We start from the raw sequence: 16319 nt of genomic DNA on the forward strand, positions 1-16319 counted from the left end.
AGCTAAACTGTCCCAGTACAGTTACAACATTGGCTGTAACTGTAGAAAGTTGCCCAAGTATGTCCTGTACATAAAAATCAGGACGAATCCAAATTGGTCAATTACCACCCCATCAGTCTCCTCTTGATCCTCAGTAAAGTGATGGAAGGGATCATTGACAGTGCTATCAAGCAGCACCTGCTCAGCAATAACCCAGTTTAGGTTCCCCCAGGGCCACTCAGCTCCTGACTTCATTATAGCCTTGGTTCAAACATGAGCAAAAGAGTAGAAAATGTGATTCCTCAGATAGTGAAGCAGTCCACATTCAAATGCAACAAGATCTGGACAATATTCAGGCTTGGGCTGACAAGTGGCAAGTAACATTCGCACCACAAAAATACCAGGCAATAAGGGACAATCTAACCACTGCCCCTTGACATTCAATGGTGTTACCATCACTGAATTCCCCCACTATCAATGTCTTTGGGATTAGCATTGACTAGAAACTCAACTGGACTTGCCATATAAATACAATGTCTACAAGAGCAGGTCAGAGGCTGGGAACACTGTGGCAAGTAACTCATCTCCAGACTCTGCAAAGTCTGTCCACTAGCTATAAGGTACAATTCAGGAGTGTGACAGAATACTCCCCACTTGCCTGGATGGGGGCAGCTCCAACAACATTCAAGAAGCTTGACACCATCCAGGACAAAGCAGCCACTTGATTGGCACCATACCCACAAGCATCCCGTCCCTCCACCACCGACACTCAGTAACAGCAGTGTGTACTATCTACAAGATGCACTGCAGCAATTCAACAAAGATCCTCAGACAGCACCTTCCAAACCCATGGCCACTTCCATCTAGAAGGACAAGGACAGCAGATACATGGGAACACCACCCCCCTGCAAGTTCCCCTTCAAGCCACTCACCATCCTGGAAATATGTCACCATTCCTTCACTGTCACTGGGACAAAATCCTGGAATTCCCTCCCTAAGGGTCATTGTGGCTTTGTGGGTCAACCTATAGCACATGGACTGTAACGGTTCAAGAAGGCAGCTCACCCCCACTTTCTCAAGGGGTGACTCGGGATGGCCAAGCCAGCAACACCCAGGTCGCACTGGGTGAATAAAAATAAAAACCCCCAGCAATGCGGATCACCCTAAACTACACTCCAAGATGGCTGAACAGCCACTCAATTCAAGAATAACTAGAGATGGACAACAAATGTAGGCAGCAGTCAATAGATCCCTAGAAAGAACAGAGGAGAAAAAATATTTGCATTTGTTCAACCTGAAATGTAAATATGACTGAGGTTAGCAATGCCTCACAAATTTTCTTTTACGCACACACATAGTTTGGTTTTATTAACAGACAGAAACCAAGGGCTACCACATCAAAGGAATGTGAATATCAGCTTAAAGAACACATAAGACATAGGAGCAGCAGTAGACCATTCAGCCCATCGAGTCTGCGTCACCATTCAATGTGATTGTGGCTGATCTGATAAACCTCAACTCCACTTTCTTGCCTTTTCCCCATAACCCTTGATTCCCTCTCTGATTATAAAATCTGTCACCCTCAGCCTTGAATATACTTCATGACCCAGCCTCAACAGCCCTCTAGGGTAAAGAATTCTACAGATTCACTCCCCCCTGAGAGAAGCAATTTCTACACATTTCGATTTTAAGGAGGTGACCCCTTATTCTGAGATGATGCCATCTGGCCCTAGACTCTCCCATTAAGGGAAACTATCTGAATTGAATTGAATTAGCTCTATCATCACATGTACTCAAATGAGTACAGTGAAAAGTTAACAGTCAGAGCATTACAGCATCGTCTTCAAGGTACCTCAGTACAATGTTATGTCCCCTAAGAATGTTTTTTCCTGTTTCAATAAGGTCACCTCTCATTCTCCTAAGCTCCAACGAGCTGAACTAGAATGCTAGCTCATCCAATTGGCCCAGTATTCCGGTGTTTTGACATTAGTTCCTAGATCAGCAGCACCTGAATCTCGAAATTCTCGTCATTCCTTTCAAAACCATCCATGGCTTCATGCTGTCCCTGTCTTGTCTCCATCAATGAGGCTGAGCTGTTTTGGGAGGAGGGACATACCTTGCCCAAGACCTGTCAGTCCTGCCCCACCCCCATGGCGGTATTGGTGTGTATGTGTGTGTTGTTTTAGTTGACTAATTGCCCTCCTTTCAGACAGGAGGGAATTCTCCAGTCTGGAAACCTTCCAGTCAGGGTCCGTTTGAAGAGTCAGTACTAAGTGCTCAGTGTCAGACTCAGCCAGGAATCCCTGGAATGCTGCAGTTGCTGGGAGTCTGATGAACTATTCTGGACAATCTTGCGGGTGTTGCAGTGTGACTGTGTCTGTATAGAGTTTGCAGCTATTAGGGGATGATACTAAACAGTCAAGCAAAATCTACAAACTTACATCATTCAGTTGGAACCTGAAGGTAGGTTAGGCCATTCAGAATTAGGCCACTCGGCCCATCAAGTCTGCTCCATCATTTAATCATGGCTGATATGTTTCACAAGCCCATTCTCCTGCCTACTCCCCATAACCCTTCATCCTTTGTGAGTCAAGAACCTATCTATCATTCTGTTGAAGACACTCAATGACTTGTCCACCACAGCCCTCTGCATCAATGAGTTCCACAGATAAACCCCCTTCTGCCTGAAGAAACTCCTCCTCATAGTTTGTGAGAAGATTTGTAGCTTGGGTGCTCGTTGTTGTGGTTCTGTTCGCCGAGCTGGGAGTTTTTGTTGCAAACGTTTCGTCCCCTTTCTAGGTAACATCTAGGAAAGATGTCACCTAGAAAGGGGACAAAATGTTTGCAACAAAAACTCCCAGCTCGGCGAACAGAACCACAACTCCTCCTCATCTCAGTTCTAAAGTGTTATCCCTTCCCTCTGAGGCTGTGCCCTCAGATCCAGTCTCTCCTACTGATGGAAACATCTTCTCCATGTCCCCTGTATCCAGGTCTCTCGGTATTCTGTAAACTTCAAAGAGATACCTACCTCATTCTGATAAACACCATTGAGTACAGACTCAGAGTCCTCAACTGCTCCTCATGTGACAAACCGTCATCCTCAGGATCACTCCAGACCCCCCCCCACCCCCAAGATACAGGATCCAAAACTGCTCACGATATTCCAAGTGCGGTCTGACTAGAGCCTTTTACGGCCTAAGCAGTACATGTCTGCTCTTGCACTCTAGCCTTCTGGAAATGAATGCTAACATTGTGTATTTAGAGACCTTACCACATTTTCCTGCCAAATGGCTCCGTCCCAAGGGAAAGGATTTGCGAGGATGCAGCACTGCGCTCCCCCCGACAGAGCCTGACTGAGGAATCCATCTTTCCCGGCTGCTACTCTGTGAATGAGCCTTTCCGTCTCTGTCGAGCTGCTCTGTCCTTGTAAACGCCTGAGAGCTCTGAAGGTACCTGCAGGTTTAGAAATGCATTTCCCATCACAGAAGCTGGGAGCAAGACAGCTCGCACTCCCCTGTCTGCTCACGGTCTCCCTGACGACCGGAGCTTCCTCAGGCTCAGCTCGGTCAAGTCAGGAAGGCCGACATCTTCCAAACAGACCGTCCCCTTCTCTCTTCACTGCTCTCTGCCCCAGACAGTCCACTCGCTTCAGACATCCAGCATCACACTCTGCTGACCCTCGGGGAGATGATGAGAGAGAGAGGGATCAGATACATAGCAGCAAGAGGCCTGAAAAAGAGGAGGAAAACAGAGGAAAGGAGAAGAGTGGAGACAGTAGACCACATGAGGGAGGGAAACAACAGAAAAGTGGAGGAAAGGAGGAAAGTGGATGGACACGTGGCTCAGTGGTTAGCACTGCTGCCTCACAGCACCAGGGACCCAGGTTCAATTCCATCCTCGGGCAACTATCTGTGTGGAATTTGCATATTCTCCCTGTGTCTGCGTGGGTTTCATCCAGGTGCTCCGGTTTCCTCCCACAATCCAAACATGTGCAGGTCAGGTGAATTGGCCATGCTAAATTGCCCGTAGTGTTAGCTGCATTAGTCAGAGGGAAATGGGTCTGGGTGGGTTATTCTTCGGAGGGTCAGCATGGACTTGTTGGGCCAAAGGGCCTGTTTCCACACTGTATGGAATCTAATCAGACGGAGGAGGGAGGATAACAACAGAAAAATAAAACTAAAAGAGAAACCGAACTCAACAGAATGAAGCCTTCAGTTGGACACTGAAGGGTATTACAACCTTTAAAAGACATTTGGACAGATACATGAATAGGAAAGGTTTCGAGGGACATGGGGCAAGTAAAAAGTTTGGGAAACTCGGTCGTCATGACGAGTTGCACTGGAGGGTCTGTTTCTGTGCTGGGTGACTCTATGGCTCTCTTATAACTGAGTCCAGGTAGGAAGGGCACTGGGGCTCAGATTTTATCAGGATGGGGAGCAGGTAGAGAGTTGGGTGGGTCCTAACAGCAGATCAAACATCCCCCCTACCAATCTCCAAAGCTGCTTCCACTGGGGACATTACATCCTATCCTGGGAAGGCACACAGAAACATATGAATGATGAGCATCCAGACCCGTTATTAGGTAGGAGCATGGGCTGAGCTGGTTCAGGCAACTCAGCTCCACTTTCCTACCTGCCCCTCCCATAAACCATAACTGCCCTCATCTATCAAACATCTGCCTAACTCAACCCTGACAGCATTCAATGGTCCAACCCCATCATTTCACTGAGGGTAATAATTCCACGGACTAACGGCCATCTGAGAGAAAAAGCATTCTCTTCGTCTCTGTCTTAAAAGGAAGACCCTTGTTGTGAAACTGTGTCCTCCTGGTTCTAGACTCTCCCACAACGAGAGACATCCCTTCAGAATCCACCCTGCTGAAGCCCCTCAGGAACCATACGTTTCAATGAGATCACCTCCCATCCTTCAAGACATCAGAGGATACAGACCCGCCTGCTCAATCTTTCCTCATAAGGTAAGCTCTTCATCACAGGAATGAGGTGGGTAAACATTACCTGAACTGTTTCTAACAGAGATATACCAATAAGGAGGGTGAGACTGCACAGAGTGATTTTGATGTGGTCTCACTGATGCCCTGGAGAGCTGCAGTAAGATTTCTCTTCTCTCACAGTCTATTTCCCTTGCAGTAAATGTCCGTGTGCCTCTTGCCTTCCTGCTAACTTGCTGTAGCTGTGCATTAATTTTATGTGCTTCATGAACCAGAACACCTGGATTCCTCTGTATTTACCAGTTCTGCATTCTCTCCCCAGTTCTACTCTTCCTGCCAAACAGGCATATTCACCTGTGAAGGTGAATCACTGTTTTCTGGTTCATCACATCCTTCAAACAGTTCCCCAGCATCAGACCAGATTGAATAAAAATCCAACAATGTTGAGGACTGACCCTGAGCAGAGAATTGTGATGAAATATTATAGGAATCTAAACGCTCAAGCACTGAGAAGAGGCTTAATAAAGAGCCCTCAAGAGATTTATAAAATATTAAATGGTAGAGAAAAGGTCAACGCAAAATGTTACTGGCAGATGGTAGATTTCATTAGAGAAAGGTAACGTTAAAGAGAATTTTGAAAAAAAAAGGAGTTAGCTCCAAAGGGAGATAAACATTTGGTCTGAGGCACTGAAATGCAAGATTAGAGAATTTTGAGACGTAATCCCTTGTTTGGGAGTCTGAGCTGAAAGAATGAAGATTGACCTTTCTACACACAACTTTTGAACTTTCTGAAGAGAATCTCAATAAAAAAAGTCTCAATTCAAAAAAAATCAAAACATTTCGGGAGCACATTCCACCGTGAGGGTCAAGAGAAGCAAGGAATTGACTGATCGAATGATGAACCAATTAGTGCAGACCAATTATTCCAATCCAGCTTTGATGGGGCCAAATGCTCCAGACTCCTGATTGGTTCATGGTGGGCGGGCTCTCTGCCGGAGGAGTTATGAGGGTTCAGCTAGAGTACCGCCCATCTCCTCTATCTGGGGGGTCTACCTTAGCCTGGCTGAGGATTCCTGGCCAGCGAATGCAGGAGCCGGAGGCCAAGGTCTCGGCTCGCCTGGGACAGGACTGCTCCGAGTGCTGTGTTACAGGAGCCGGGTGCTGGCCATAAACCAGCTGGTGGCCGCCATGCTATGCTACCAGCTGGTCCCTGGGTCTCTCCTCCTGGGTTTGTCACTGACATCCAGAGAACGTTGGTTCACTTCTCCTGGGACAGTTTAACTCATCAAATACAAAATGGTGGTCTTTGAGGTTTGTCTTGTCCGGTATCATAACTAAAACGTGGAAGTTTGGGCTCTTGAGGTACTGTGGTAGTGTCCCTATTTCTAAACTAGGAGGCCTGGATTCAAGTCCATCTGCTAAAGAGGTGTATAAGAATGACTCTGAACAGGTTAATTTGAAACTTAAATAAAATGTGGAAGCTGAATGAAGGGTGAGAAGATCATTCTGTAAAGACATCCCTGCACTGCATTGTATCATCTTGCTATCATTCTAAGTTGTTGACAAGCTCAGTCACAAACTGCCCAAGGTCATTATATCAGAGCTGTCTAGTCAGGTCAGAAACCTACATCATGTCATGGGTGTGCAGGAGATGCCAATGGGGTACTGCTCCCTTCTTCAAACCTTTTCACTGCCCTTTCCCTTTTCTGTATTCCTCCTCCACTGTTTGGCCGTGGCATTTGCAATTTCTGGTCTGACATCTAGGTGGCAGTCTTGTTCCTGGCCTCAGTGTGTTCAGGTGGCATCAGTCAAAATAGGGAACTGTGGATGGATCATTCCTTATTTCGAGCCTGAAGTTATTCTTCTCCCCAGGATTATTATGCTCGGGCACCTCCGCACCATCTAGGACACCATCACCTTGAATGTTTACTCCCTCCTCCACTGACGCTCAGTAGCAGCCATGTGTAGACGCACTGCAGAAATTCTCCAAAGATCCTTACACAGCACTTTCTAAACCCATGATCTCTACCCCTTAGAAGGACAAAAGTGTCAAGCACATACAAACATTACCACTTGCAAAGTCCCGGCCAAGTGTCTCACCGTTCAGACTTACAACTAAGTCACTGTTCCTTCACCGATTTGATGAAGGATATGGAACTTGCTACCACTGAAGGTGATTCAGGACAATGGTCTGGATGGAATTAAGAGGAAATAGGTAGCCATTTGAGGGAAGATGAATAGAAGGTTATGGTGAGAGAGTGTTGAGGGAGGATGGGAGAAACCTTGGGTGCAGAAATATGGGCTGGTTGTGCCGAATGGCCTGTTTCTGTGCCGTATATTCCGTGAGGTTCTATATAACTGGCCTTTAGGTGAGCTCCTTTCTTATCAGACAGTATCACAGAAACATGAAAAATAGAGCAGGAGTAAGCCATTTGGCCCTTCGAGTCTGCTCTGCAATTCAATATAATCAGGGCTGATCATCCATTTCAATCCCCTATTCCCGTTTTCTCCCCATACTCTCTGATCCCTTCACAACTAGATCAAACTCTTTCTCGAAAATATTTATTGCTCTCGCCTCAATTGTTTACTGTGGCAGAAAATTCCAAAGACTCCCCACACTCTGGATGAAGACATTTCTCCTCATCTCAGTCCTAAGTGGCCTACCTGTATCTTTAGACTGTGAACCCGGTTCAGAACATCCCGGTCATTGGGAACATCCTTCCTATGTTTACCCTATTTACTCCTGTTCAAGTTTTGGAGGTTTCAATGAAATCCCCATCTCATTCCTCTCAACCCCAGGGGATATCGTGGTAACTGAGTCAATCTCTCTTCATACTGTCATCCCAGGTATCGGTCTGGGAAATAATAGGTTTGCAGCGAAAAGGTGACATTCCCACCCTTGCTCCATAGGTAAGGATGACTTTCCTTTCAACAAGGGCATTCGCAACTTTCGAATGTTCCAATCCTGGCTTTCTGGCCAACTCATTGCTTTTCAAACTGGTGTAACGTAGGGAATGCAGCAGCCAGTTTGTATACAGCTTGCTCCCACGTACAGCCATAAATAATAACAAACCAGACAACTGGTTTTTCACTTTGTGACGTGGACTGAGGGGTAAACACTGACCCCAGGACACTGGGGAGAACTCCATTGGCTCTGCTTCAACACAGTACCATGGGGTCATCTGCACCACTGACAGTGCAGCCCCTGAATGTGGGCTTTTCTATTCATGCCAATTACCGTTAGACTCAGACACAAAGATACTACTGACTGAGTTACTCCTGAACCTTGCACGGTTAAAGTCAATAATTTGGCATACCTTTTGGAGGACAGAAGTTTATCTCTAATGTTATGCTAGTTATTATCTCAATAACTAGCATAGCTGGGCTAGAATACACATAGAGAGCTAATAATTATGAACGAGGAAAACACTGCAGTTAATTTAACAACAGCGAGTAGCACCAATCAAACAGAAAAATAAAGCCACCATTTTACGAAAGCAGTGTTCTTACTTTAGAGGTGAATGCTGAGTCCCAGCGCGTCTTGGCTGACTAATATAATTGCTTCTTTCAGGCTGAAAACGAACTGCGTTCTGTAACACAATCAGCAGAATCACCTGATGAGAACAAGAAGGCAATTACTCTGAAGAAACCTCCAACAGGCAGGAGACCAGGGATTTCACTGAAGGTGAAAATTAAGTTAATTTTTGCCGAACAACAATGTCCTTTCAGTGTCCAAATAGCTGCCCTAACAAAGACAGGGAGATTTATCGACACCGACAATCCTGTAAAAGCAACAACTTGTACTTTCACAGTGACTTTAACATTATTTACAACACACCTTCACCAGATCTGTCATAAAATAGGTGAGCTTTCAATTTCACGTTTGCTTGAGTGAGCATTGTACAAGTTGCCATGGAGGGACATATGGAGATATATGGGGAGCTAACCAAATGCTTCATCAAGGTGGTACATTTCGAGGGCTTTAAGGATAGAGAAGGATAAATATTGCTGAAAATGTTTTGCTGGAAAAGTGCAGCAGGTCAGACAGCATCCAAGGAACAGGAAATTCGACGTTTCGGGCATAAGCCCTTCCTGATGAAGGGCTTATGACCGAAACGTCGAATTTCCTGTTCCTTGGATGCTGCCTGACCTGCTGCACTTTTCCAGCAACACATTTTCAGCTCTGATCTCCAGCATCTGCAGACCTCACTTTCTCCTCAAGGATAAATATTGGTCCTAGGATACCAGAGAGTTAGCTCATCCTCCACCATCTTCAATCCCCTTCTCCCACATGAACTCCAGCAAAACATTGGATTTAAATCCATAGTATAGAACCAAGCAGGAGATAATTATTGGACCATGGTACCATACCAACCTCAGAATGGATCTTGTCCAGCTCAAAGACTGTGTCAACTAGTGTTATACAATGACTGATTATTCTCACCAATGTCTTCAGTTATGACTCTATATATAACACAGCAGTTATATTATGTGTTAAAGCTGGGACCTTCTGGTAAAGTCACTGGGCGAGTACAGCATAGGGTTTTGATTAGCTCTGTTGGCTGGATCAGTATTTTACAGCATGCATTCAATTTCTGCACTGACTGCGTTTAACATGAAGGACCCTCAACTTCTCGCGTTGCTTGAGATGTGGTGACCCTCAGGTTAAACTCTCCATCAATCCTCTCTCTCTCTCTCTCCAATCAGAGAGAAGCCCAAAAGTACAGTAGGATTATGACTTTTAGTGGAGCACAGCAAATGGCTCTGTGCTCTGGAGACGTAGGATTGAATCCCTGCACTGATACCTGTGGAATGTTAATTCAATCAACTGAAAAATGCAGAACCACTCATTTGCCTCAGCAAAGACCATAAAACTATCATTACCACTATCACCCTTTGTTCACTACTGTGCTTTAGGGAAGGAAATTGACCCACAGTGTGACTCCAGACCCACTGCTAATGGTTGACTCTTCAATGCCCTCGGAAATAGCCCTGGCCATTTTCTCAATTTAAGGACAATCTGAGATGAGTAGCAAATGACAGTGACGCAGAATAAATCTATCCTTTTGGGAAAAAAAAACACCACAGTTACAGCTTGTCAAACTAACAAGGTGCATTAGCTTAAAGCGAAAGAAAACCTTGCAGCCCCATGATTGACACTTCATTTGTAAAATAAAATTGAACTGCTCCTTCGCTTGCCACGGTCACACTTGGAAGCTGAAGCCTGATTTTGTTCCAGACAGGGAGCATGTTGCTTTTCACCTCAAGTCTTTACCAAGCAGCCAGCTACAGTATGTCACTGAGACCCTGAGTCTTTCCACACTAATTCCCTCTGAAGCTTCACTTATTACACTGTCCTCGTTTGGTCCACAACTCAATTTTCATGTGTGGGTTTGATGTTGAAATTGAGCAGTTTTTATGCATTGCAAGTGCATCGAGTTCAAATTAGATCTGCCCTTTAATTTCAGCGACTGGAATTAAATAAGTGATTAGACTGTCACAATGTCCCTCATGTCTTCTTTCACATTCTCTCATCATTACCAAACAGAAGAGTGTTGGCAATATATTGTCCCTTCAGCAGATGCGCACCTTCCAGTGGGAAGTTTCCTTGTACTAACAGGGTGAAGGGAAAACATTTCAAGGTGCTTCGCTGGAGCAGTTGTCAGAAAAAAACCCAGCATGGACACTGTTAGGAATTAATAGGAGTTGGTCAGTGGGCTGATTTTCCAGGAGTATCTTAAAGCAGAAAGCATAGAAATTGCAGAGTTTGTAGATCAAAGGGATGAAGGCACCACTGCACCAATGGGGTGAGGGGAATGTGGGATGGAAAAGAGACCAAAGTTGTGGGACTCAGATCTTATAGAATCCCTACAGTATGGAAGCAGGCCATTCAGCCCATCGAGTCCACATCAGCCTTTCAAAGGGCATCCCACCCTTTACCCCCAACCTTTTATTTCCCATGGCTAATCAACCAAGCCTGCCCACTCCTAGACACTACGGGCACTTTAGCATGGCCAATTCACCTAACCTGCACATCTTTGGACTGTGTGAGGAAACTGGAGGACCTGGAGGAAAACCCACGCAGACTCAGGGAGAATGCGCAAAGACAGTCGCCTGAGGGTGGAATCGAACCCGTGTCCTGGCGCTGTGAGGCAGCAGTGTTAACCACTGAGCCCCCACGTTCTTGGAAGATTGCATTGCTGAAGGAGGTTACAGAGATTCAGAGTGTTATTTACATGATGCATCTGGAGTTAAGGCAAAATCATTCTGATTCACATCATTGTGCTTTATGTTGGTAGGAAGACCGTGGAGAAACAAAATAAGATAAAGAGGACCTAACTCTAAATGGACCTGGATTATGCGTATAAGCATTAGTAATTGAAAGCAGCAGGGCAAGTTGAAAGTGTTGTAATTAAAGTGCACAGTAACCTAGGTGTTACTAACAGAGGCACAGAGCATAAGAGCAGGGAGATCACATTGACCTTGTGTAAGAAACTAGCTCAGCTCAATGGGAACACTGTGAATAACTTTGGGCACCTCGTTTTAGGAAGGATGTGAAGGCATCAGAGAGAATGGAGTAAAGATTAATGAAGATGGTCCCAGGGATGAGCACCTTCAGTTATGAGAAAGATTGAAGAAGTTAGGATTATTTCCCTCAGAGAGGGGAAGGCTAATAGGAGAAAGAGGTTTTCAATATTGCAAAGGGTCTGGTCTGGAACAGGACAGAATAGCCTTTCCTGTCACATGTACAGGTCGTTCTGCTGTAACGTGCATTTCGTCAGCACAAAGTGGCTGGAAAGCGAATGATGAATTGCGGACTCTGTTTGGATAACGCGAGCTTTCTACTGAATGGGTATAGCCAGTTTCTATGAGCAATCTTTTACAACATGATTTTCTACAGCTGTTTTTCATAGTGCGAGGTTGCAGAGGAACGCAGCTGTTGCATTATAGCAGAATGACCTGTACTCAATGAGTGTAGTGAAAACTATATGTATCACCAATTATAGTGCTGACTTAGATACAAAAGTACCTAAGTACAGCATCTTTAGACAGGAGACACATTACAGAAATAAATGTTATGAAAAAAAACATGGACCACACACACACCAGTGACATGTCAGGACAGGGAGGGTCACTGTGCCAAGTCAGGAGGTCACCCCACCACACCAGGTCAGTTGGAGAAACTGTTCCCAGGTGTTAAAGGGATTGAGAACCAGAGGGCACAAATGTGAAGTAATTAATAAAACAAGCAAAAGCGATGTGAGGAAAAATCTATTTCGCGCGGTAGGTAGTCAGGATCCAGAATGCTCTGCCTGAGATTATTGTGAAGGAAGGTTCAGTTGAGGTATTCAGAGGGAATTGGACTGTTATCTGAAATAGGAAATAGTGCAGGCTATCAGGAATAACACAAAGTGAATTGTTCCCGCGGAGATCTGACATAGAGAAGAGGGACTGACTGACCTCCGTCAGCACTGCAGCATCGCCGTGATTCTGTGGAGCAAACGTTCAAGAAACTCTGTGGCTTAGCATACCCCATACCCAATGTTAATTTAAATGTGACATTATAACAAAGAGATCTGCATGCATCCAACAACAACGCTGTCACCAAGTAGGGAGTATTCTCATAGGAAGTAAAATGCACTGAGATTAGCCATTACTTTTAACAATACTTTACAGACTCAAACAAAGATAGGGACATAAATGTTAGAAGGTGATAAGCATAAAAATAACTTTTAGATGTTTTCAAAAATTTATCTTTCTATCTGAAAGTAAAAATTTGACATGAAATATTCCTACTCAGAGAAATTCTCTACCCAACTGTGGAAGGTGAATTATTGAGTAGATTGAATGCAGAGATCAATATATTTCTATCTATTAAAGACATTGTGGAATATATAAATAGTACAGGAAAATAGTTGTGAGCTAGATCAGCGATGATGTAGTTGAAAGGTGGAGTAAACCTGAGGAGCTCAATGGCCTGCTCCTGCTCTTGCTTCCTACATTCTGAACCTCCTACGATATGGGCATTGCAGTTGCCAGACGGTTCTGGGAATTTCCTTGAAATCTCGGTATTGTAGCTGGCTCCAGCAGATGGGATTGCTGGAGATGCTACTCAGTGCTGAGTGAGCAGTCGAATTCGAGGGACAAGTCCTGTCAGAATGGCTCTGGGTGGGCTGTAGCATCCTGGGCTGACACGAGCTGAATGAATGAGGGTCCACAGAAGAGCCGCTGCTGGACGGAGTAACGCAGTTGTCAAAAGCTACTTGAGAATCAAAGCCAGTGGGGAAGATGGTCACTGGACTAGAAATCCAAGCTAATGGTATGACGAACATGGGTTCAAACGCCACCACCCCAGATGGTAGAACTTAAAGTAAGTTAGTAAAAACTTATCATCGATTTTTTTGGAGAGACCCATTGGTTTCACTGATGCCCTTTAACAAGGAAATTTGCCCAGTCTGGCCTACATGTGACTCCAGACCCACAGCAAGGCGGTCAACTCCCAACTGCCCTCTGAAATGACCCAGCAAGCCCTTCAGATGAGGGGGAAGTAAGAATGGCCAACAAACGTCATTGATGCCAACATCCCGTGAATGATCAACTATGAAGATACCGCATCAACTCCACTTGGCAGGAGATGATGTGGTGAAGGTCTTTAAAACTGCATGTAGTGTCATGTATCTGGTCATGGTAACTCCTCAGAATTCTGTGAGATTTATCTTAGTTGTAAAGTTTGATTTAGGATGTCTCTTGAAGATAATTTGTTTGCTCATTAATATTTGATACACATTGGCTTTTATTTGATTGTTCCAGCGAAATGTCTGATCTTATCTGTCATCTTCCTTCCCCAGAGCGATTGGGGAAATTCAGTTTTGTCATGTCATTGGGCTGTACAGGGGTGATAAAAAAGGTCATATCATGTTATTGACAGGAACAAGGTGGTGAAGGTGTGCCCCATGCTGATAGATCTGCTGCTTAATGAAAACGTGGGCTGTACTTCAGCTGATATCACCACTTCCAGTCATGAATATGCCAGTAGCAAAACAACTCACAGGTAAACAGTGACAGGCTGTAATCCAGTCAAGCAGAGTGGGATGCCATTCAAACTTTACAAAGGTTACACTTAATTGCATGATTACTGGATAATGTACTCAGAATTTCCAACTCGCCCACATGGTATCTGTAACTGGCAACAGGCAAGTGACGATCTCTCTGGTAACGACAAACATTTCTTCTCTCTGTTTTTTCTCTCCCCCTCTAATACAGTTTTCAGGGTAGTAAATTATTACAGGCAAAATTTTCATTGCTTTGATCTATCTTTACAATTAAATACGTTCGTAGACCAATCCTTAAATGGGAAGGGAAAGGTATGCTTGCTGCGAAGTTGAGAGCTGAGATATTGTTCCAATAGACAGTACCATCTTTGATGTAGAAAAGTCTAAAAGGGTCCAAATGCAGAGTTCATACTGCAAAGTGCCTTAGGTGTCGCCCACATGCTCTGTTGGCAAAGTGCCTTTGGATCTCAAAGGAGTAAAACCTAAATATCCAGATCCTCCTGAAAATCTCTGTAACAATGTCTATATCGTTAGAACCTGTACCAAGCAAAACCAGGAATCGCAGGAGAAACTCAGTAGGTCTGATAGCATCAGTGAAGAGAAAGCAGTGTTAACGTTTTGAGTCCAGTGACCCCAGTTCTGAAGGAAGATCACTGGACTATCTCTGTATCGATCTGCACAGATGCTGCCAGATCCACTGAGCTTCTCCAGCAATTTCTAATTATGTTTGTTTCACTGGAACTTGGAACCAGTTGCTAACATGAAATAAACAAGATTCCTTTAATGAAAACTAAGACCATAAGACATAGGAGCAGAATTAAGCCATTTGGGACATCAATTCTGCTCTGCTGTTCGATTGTGGCTGATACATTTCTCAACCCCACTCTCCTGCCTTCTTCCTGTAATCCTTCATCCTCTAACCAATCAGGGACCGATCCATGTCTTTTAGTTGGAAAAAACAATGAGTTTCTTCACCTACACCAGACCAAACAGGTCCTGACGTTTCCTACATCTCAGGAGAATGGTGGCTCTCACAGCGAGTGAGCTGGGGTGGCCATATAGTACAGGGGGTGAGCTGGGAGGGTCACATAGTGACCTAGGTTAGTTACACAGTGAGCTGGGACAGTTACACAGTGAACTGGGATAGCCAGACAGTGAGCTGAGACAGTTACACAGTGAGCTGGGATAGTCACACAGTGATCTGAGATAGTTACACAGTGAGCTGGGATAGTCACACAGTGAGATTAGATTAGATTAGATTACTTACAGTGTGGAAACAGGCCCTTCGGCCCAACAAGTCCACACCGACCCACCGAGGCGCAACCCACCCATACCCCTCCATTTACCCCTTACCTAACACTACGGGCAATTTAGCATGGCCAATTCACCTGACTTGCACACCTTTGGACTGTGGGAGGAAACCGGAGCACCCGGAGGAAACCCACGCAGACACGGGGAGAACGTGTAAACTCCACACAGTCTGTCGCCTGAGTCGGGAATTGAACCCGGGTCTCAGGCGCTGTGAGGCAGCAGTGCTAACCACTGTGCCACCGTGCCGCCCACCAAGAGATAGTTACACAGTGAACTGGGATAGTCAAACTGTGACCTGGGATAGTTGCACAGTGAGCTGGGATAGTTACACAGTGAGCTGGGATAGTCAAACTGTGAGCTGGTATAGTCACACAGTGAACTGGGATAGTCAAACTGTGACCTGGGATAGTTACACAGTGAGCTGGGATAGTCACACAGTGAGCTAGGAGAGTCACACAGTGAGCTGGGATAGTCACACAGTGACCTGGGATAGTTACACAGTGAGCTGAGATAGTCACACAGTGAGCTGAGATAGTTACACAGTGAGCTGGGATAGTCACACAGTGAGCTGGGATAGTCACACAGTGAGCTGGGATAGTCACACAGTGAGCTGAGATAGTCACACAGTGAGCTGGGATTGTTACACAGTGAGCTAGGATAGTCACACAGTGAGCTGAGATAGTCACACAGTGAGCTGGGATAGTCACACAGTGAGCTGGGATAGTTACACAGTGAGCTGGGATAGTCACACAGTGAGCTAGGAGAGTCACACAGTGAGCTGGGATAGTCACACAGTGACCTGGGATAGTTACACAGTGAGCTGAGATAGTCACACAGTGAGCTGAGATAGTTACACAGTGAGCTGGGATAGTCACACAGTGAGCTGGGATAGTCACACAGTGAGCTAGGATAGTCACACAGTGAGCTGAGATAGTCACACAGTGAGCTGGGATTGTTACACAGTGAGCTAGGATAGTCACACAGTGAGCTGAGATAGTCACACAGTGAGCTGGGATAGTCACACAGTG

At 45.2% G+C, this 16319-nt stretch overlaps 1 long non-coding RNA gene across 1 annotated transcript in view; it reads right to left on the reverse strand.

Annotated features, from left to right (window-relative positions):
* Window positions 1–3345: 3345 nt before the first annotated feature.
* LOC132819534 (uncharacterized) overlaps window positions 3346–16319 on the reverse strand; it is a 34015-nt gene continuing 21041 nt past the window's right edge. The window contains exons 2-3 of the long non-coding RNA XR_009645097.1: window positions 8438–8517; window positions 3346–3432 (exon numbers count right to left, since the gene is read on the reverse strand). This is a non-coding gene — a long non-coding RNA (uncharacterized LOC132819534). The remainder of the gene's footprint in view (window positions 3433–8437; window positions 8518–16319) is intronic.

Source organism: Hemiscyllium ocellatum, chromosome 10 (assembly GCF_020745735.1).
Source record: "Hemiscyllium ocellatum isolate sHemOce1 chromosome 10, sHemOce1.pat.X.cur, whole genome shotgun sequence".
In the NCBI taxonomy this organism is placed as follows: domain Eukaryota; kingdom Metazoa; phylum Chordata; class Chondrichthyes; order Orectolobiformes; family Hemiscylliidae; genus Hemiscyllium; species Hemiscyllium ocellatum.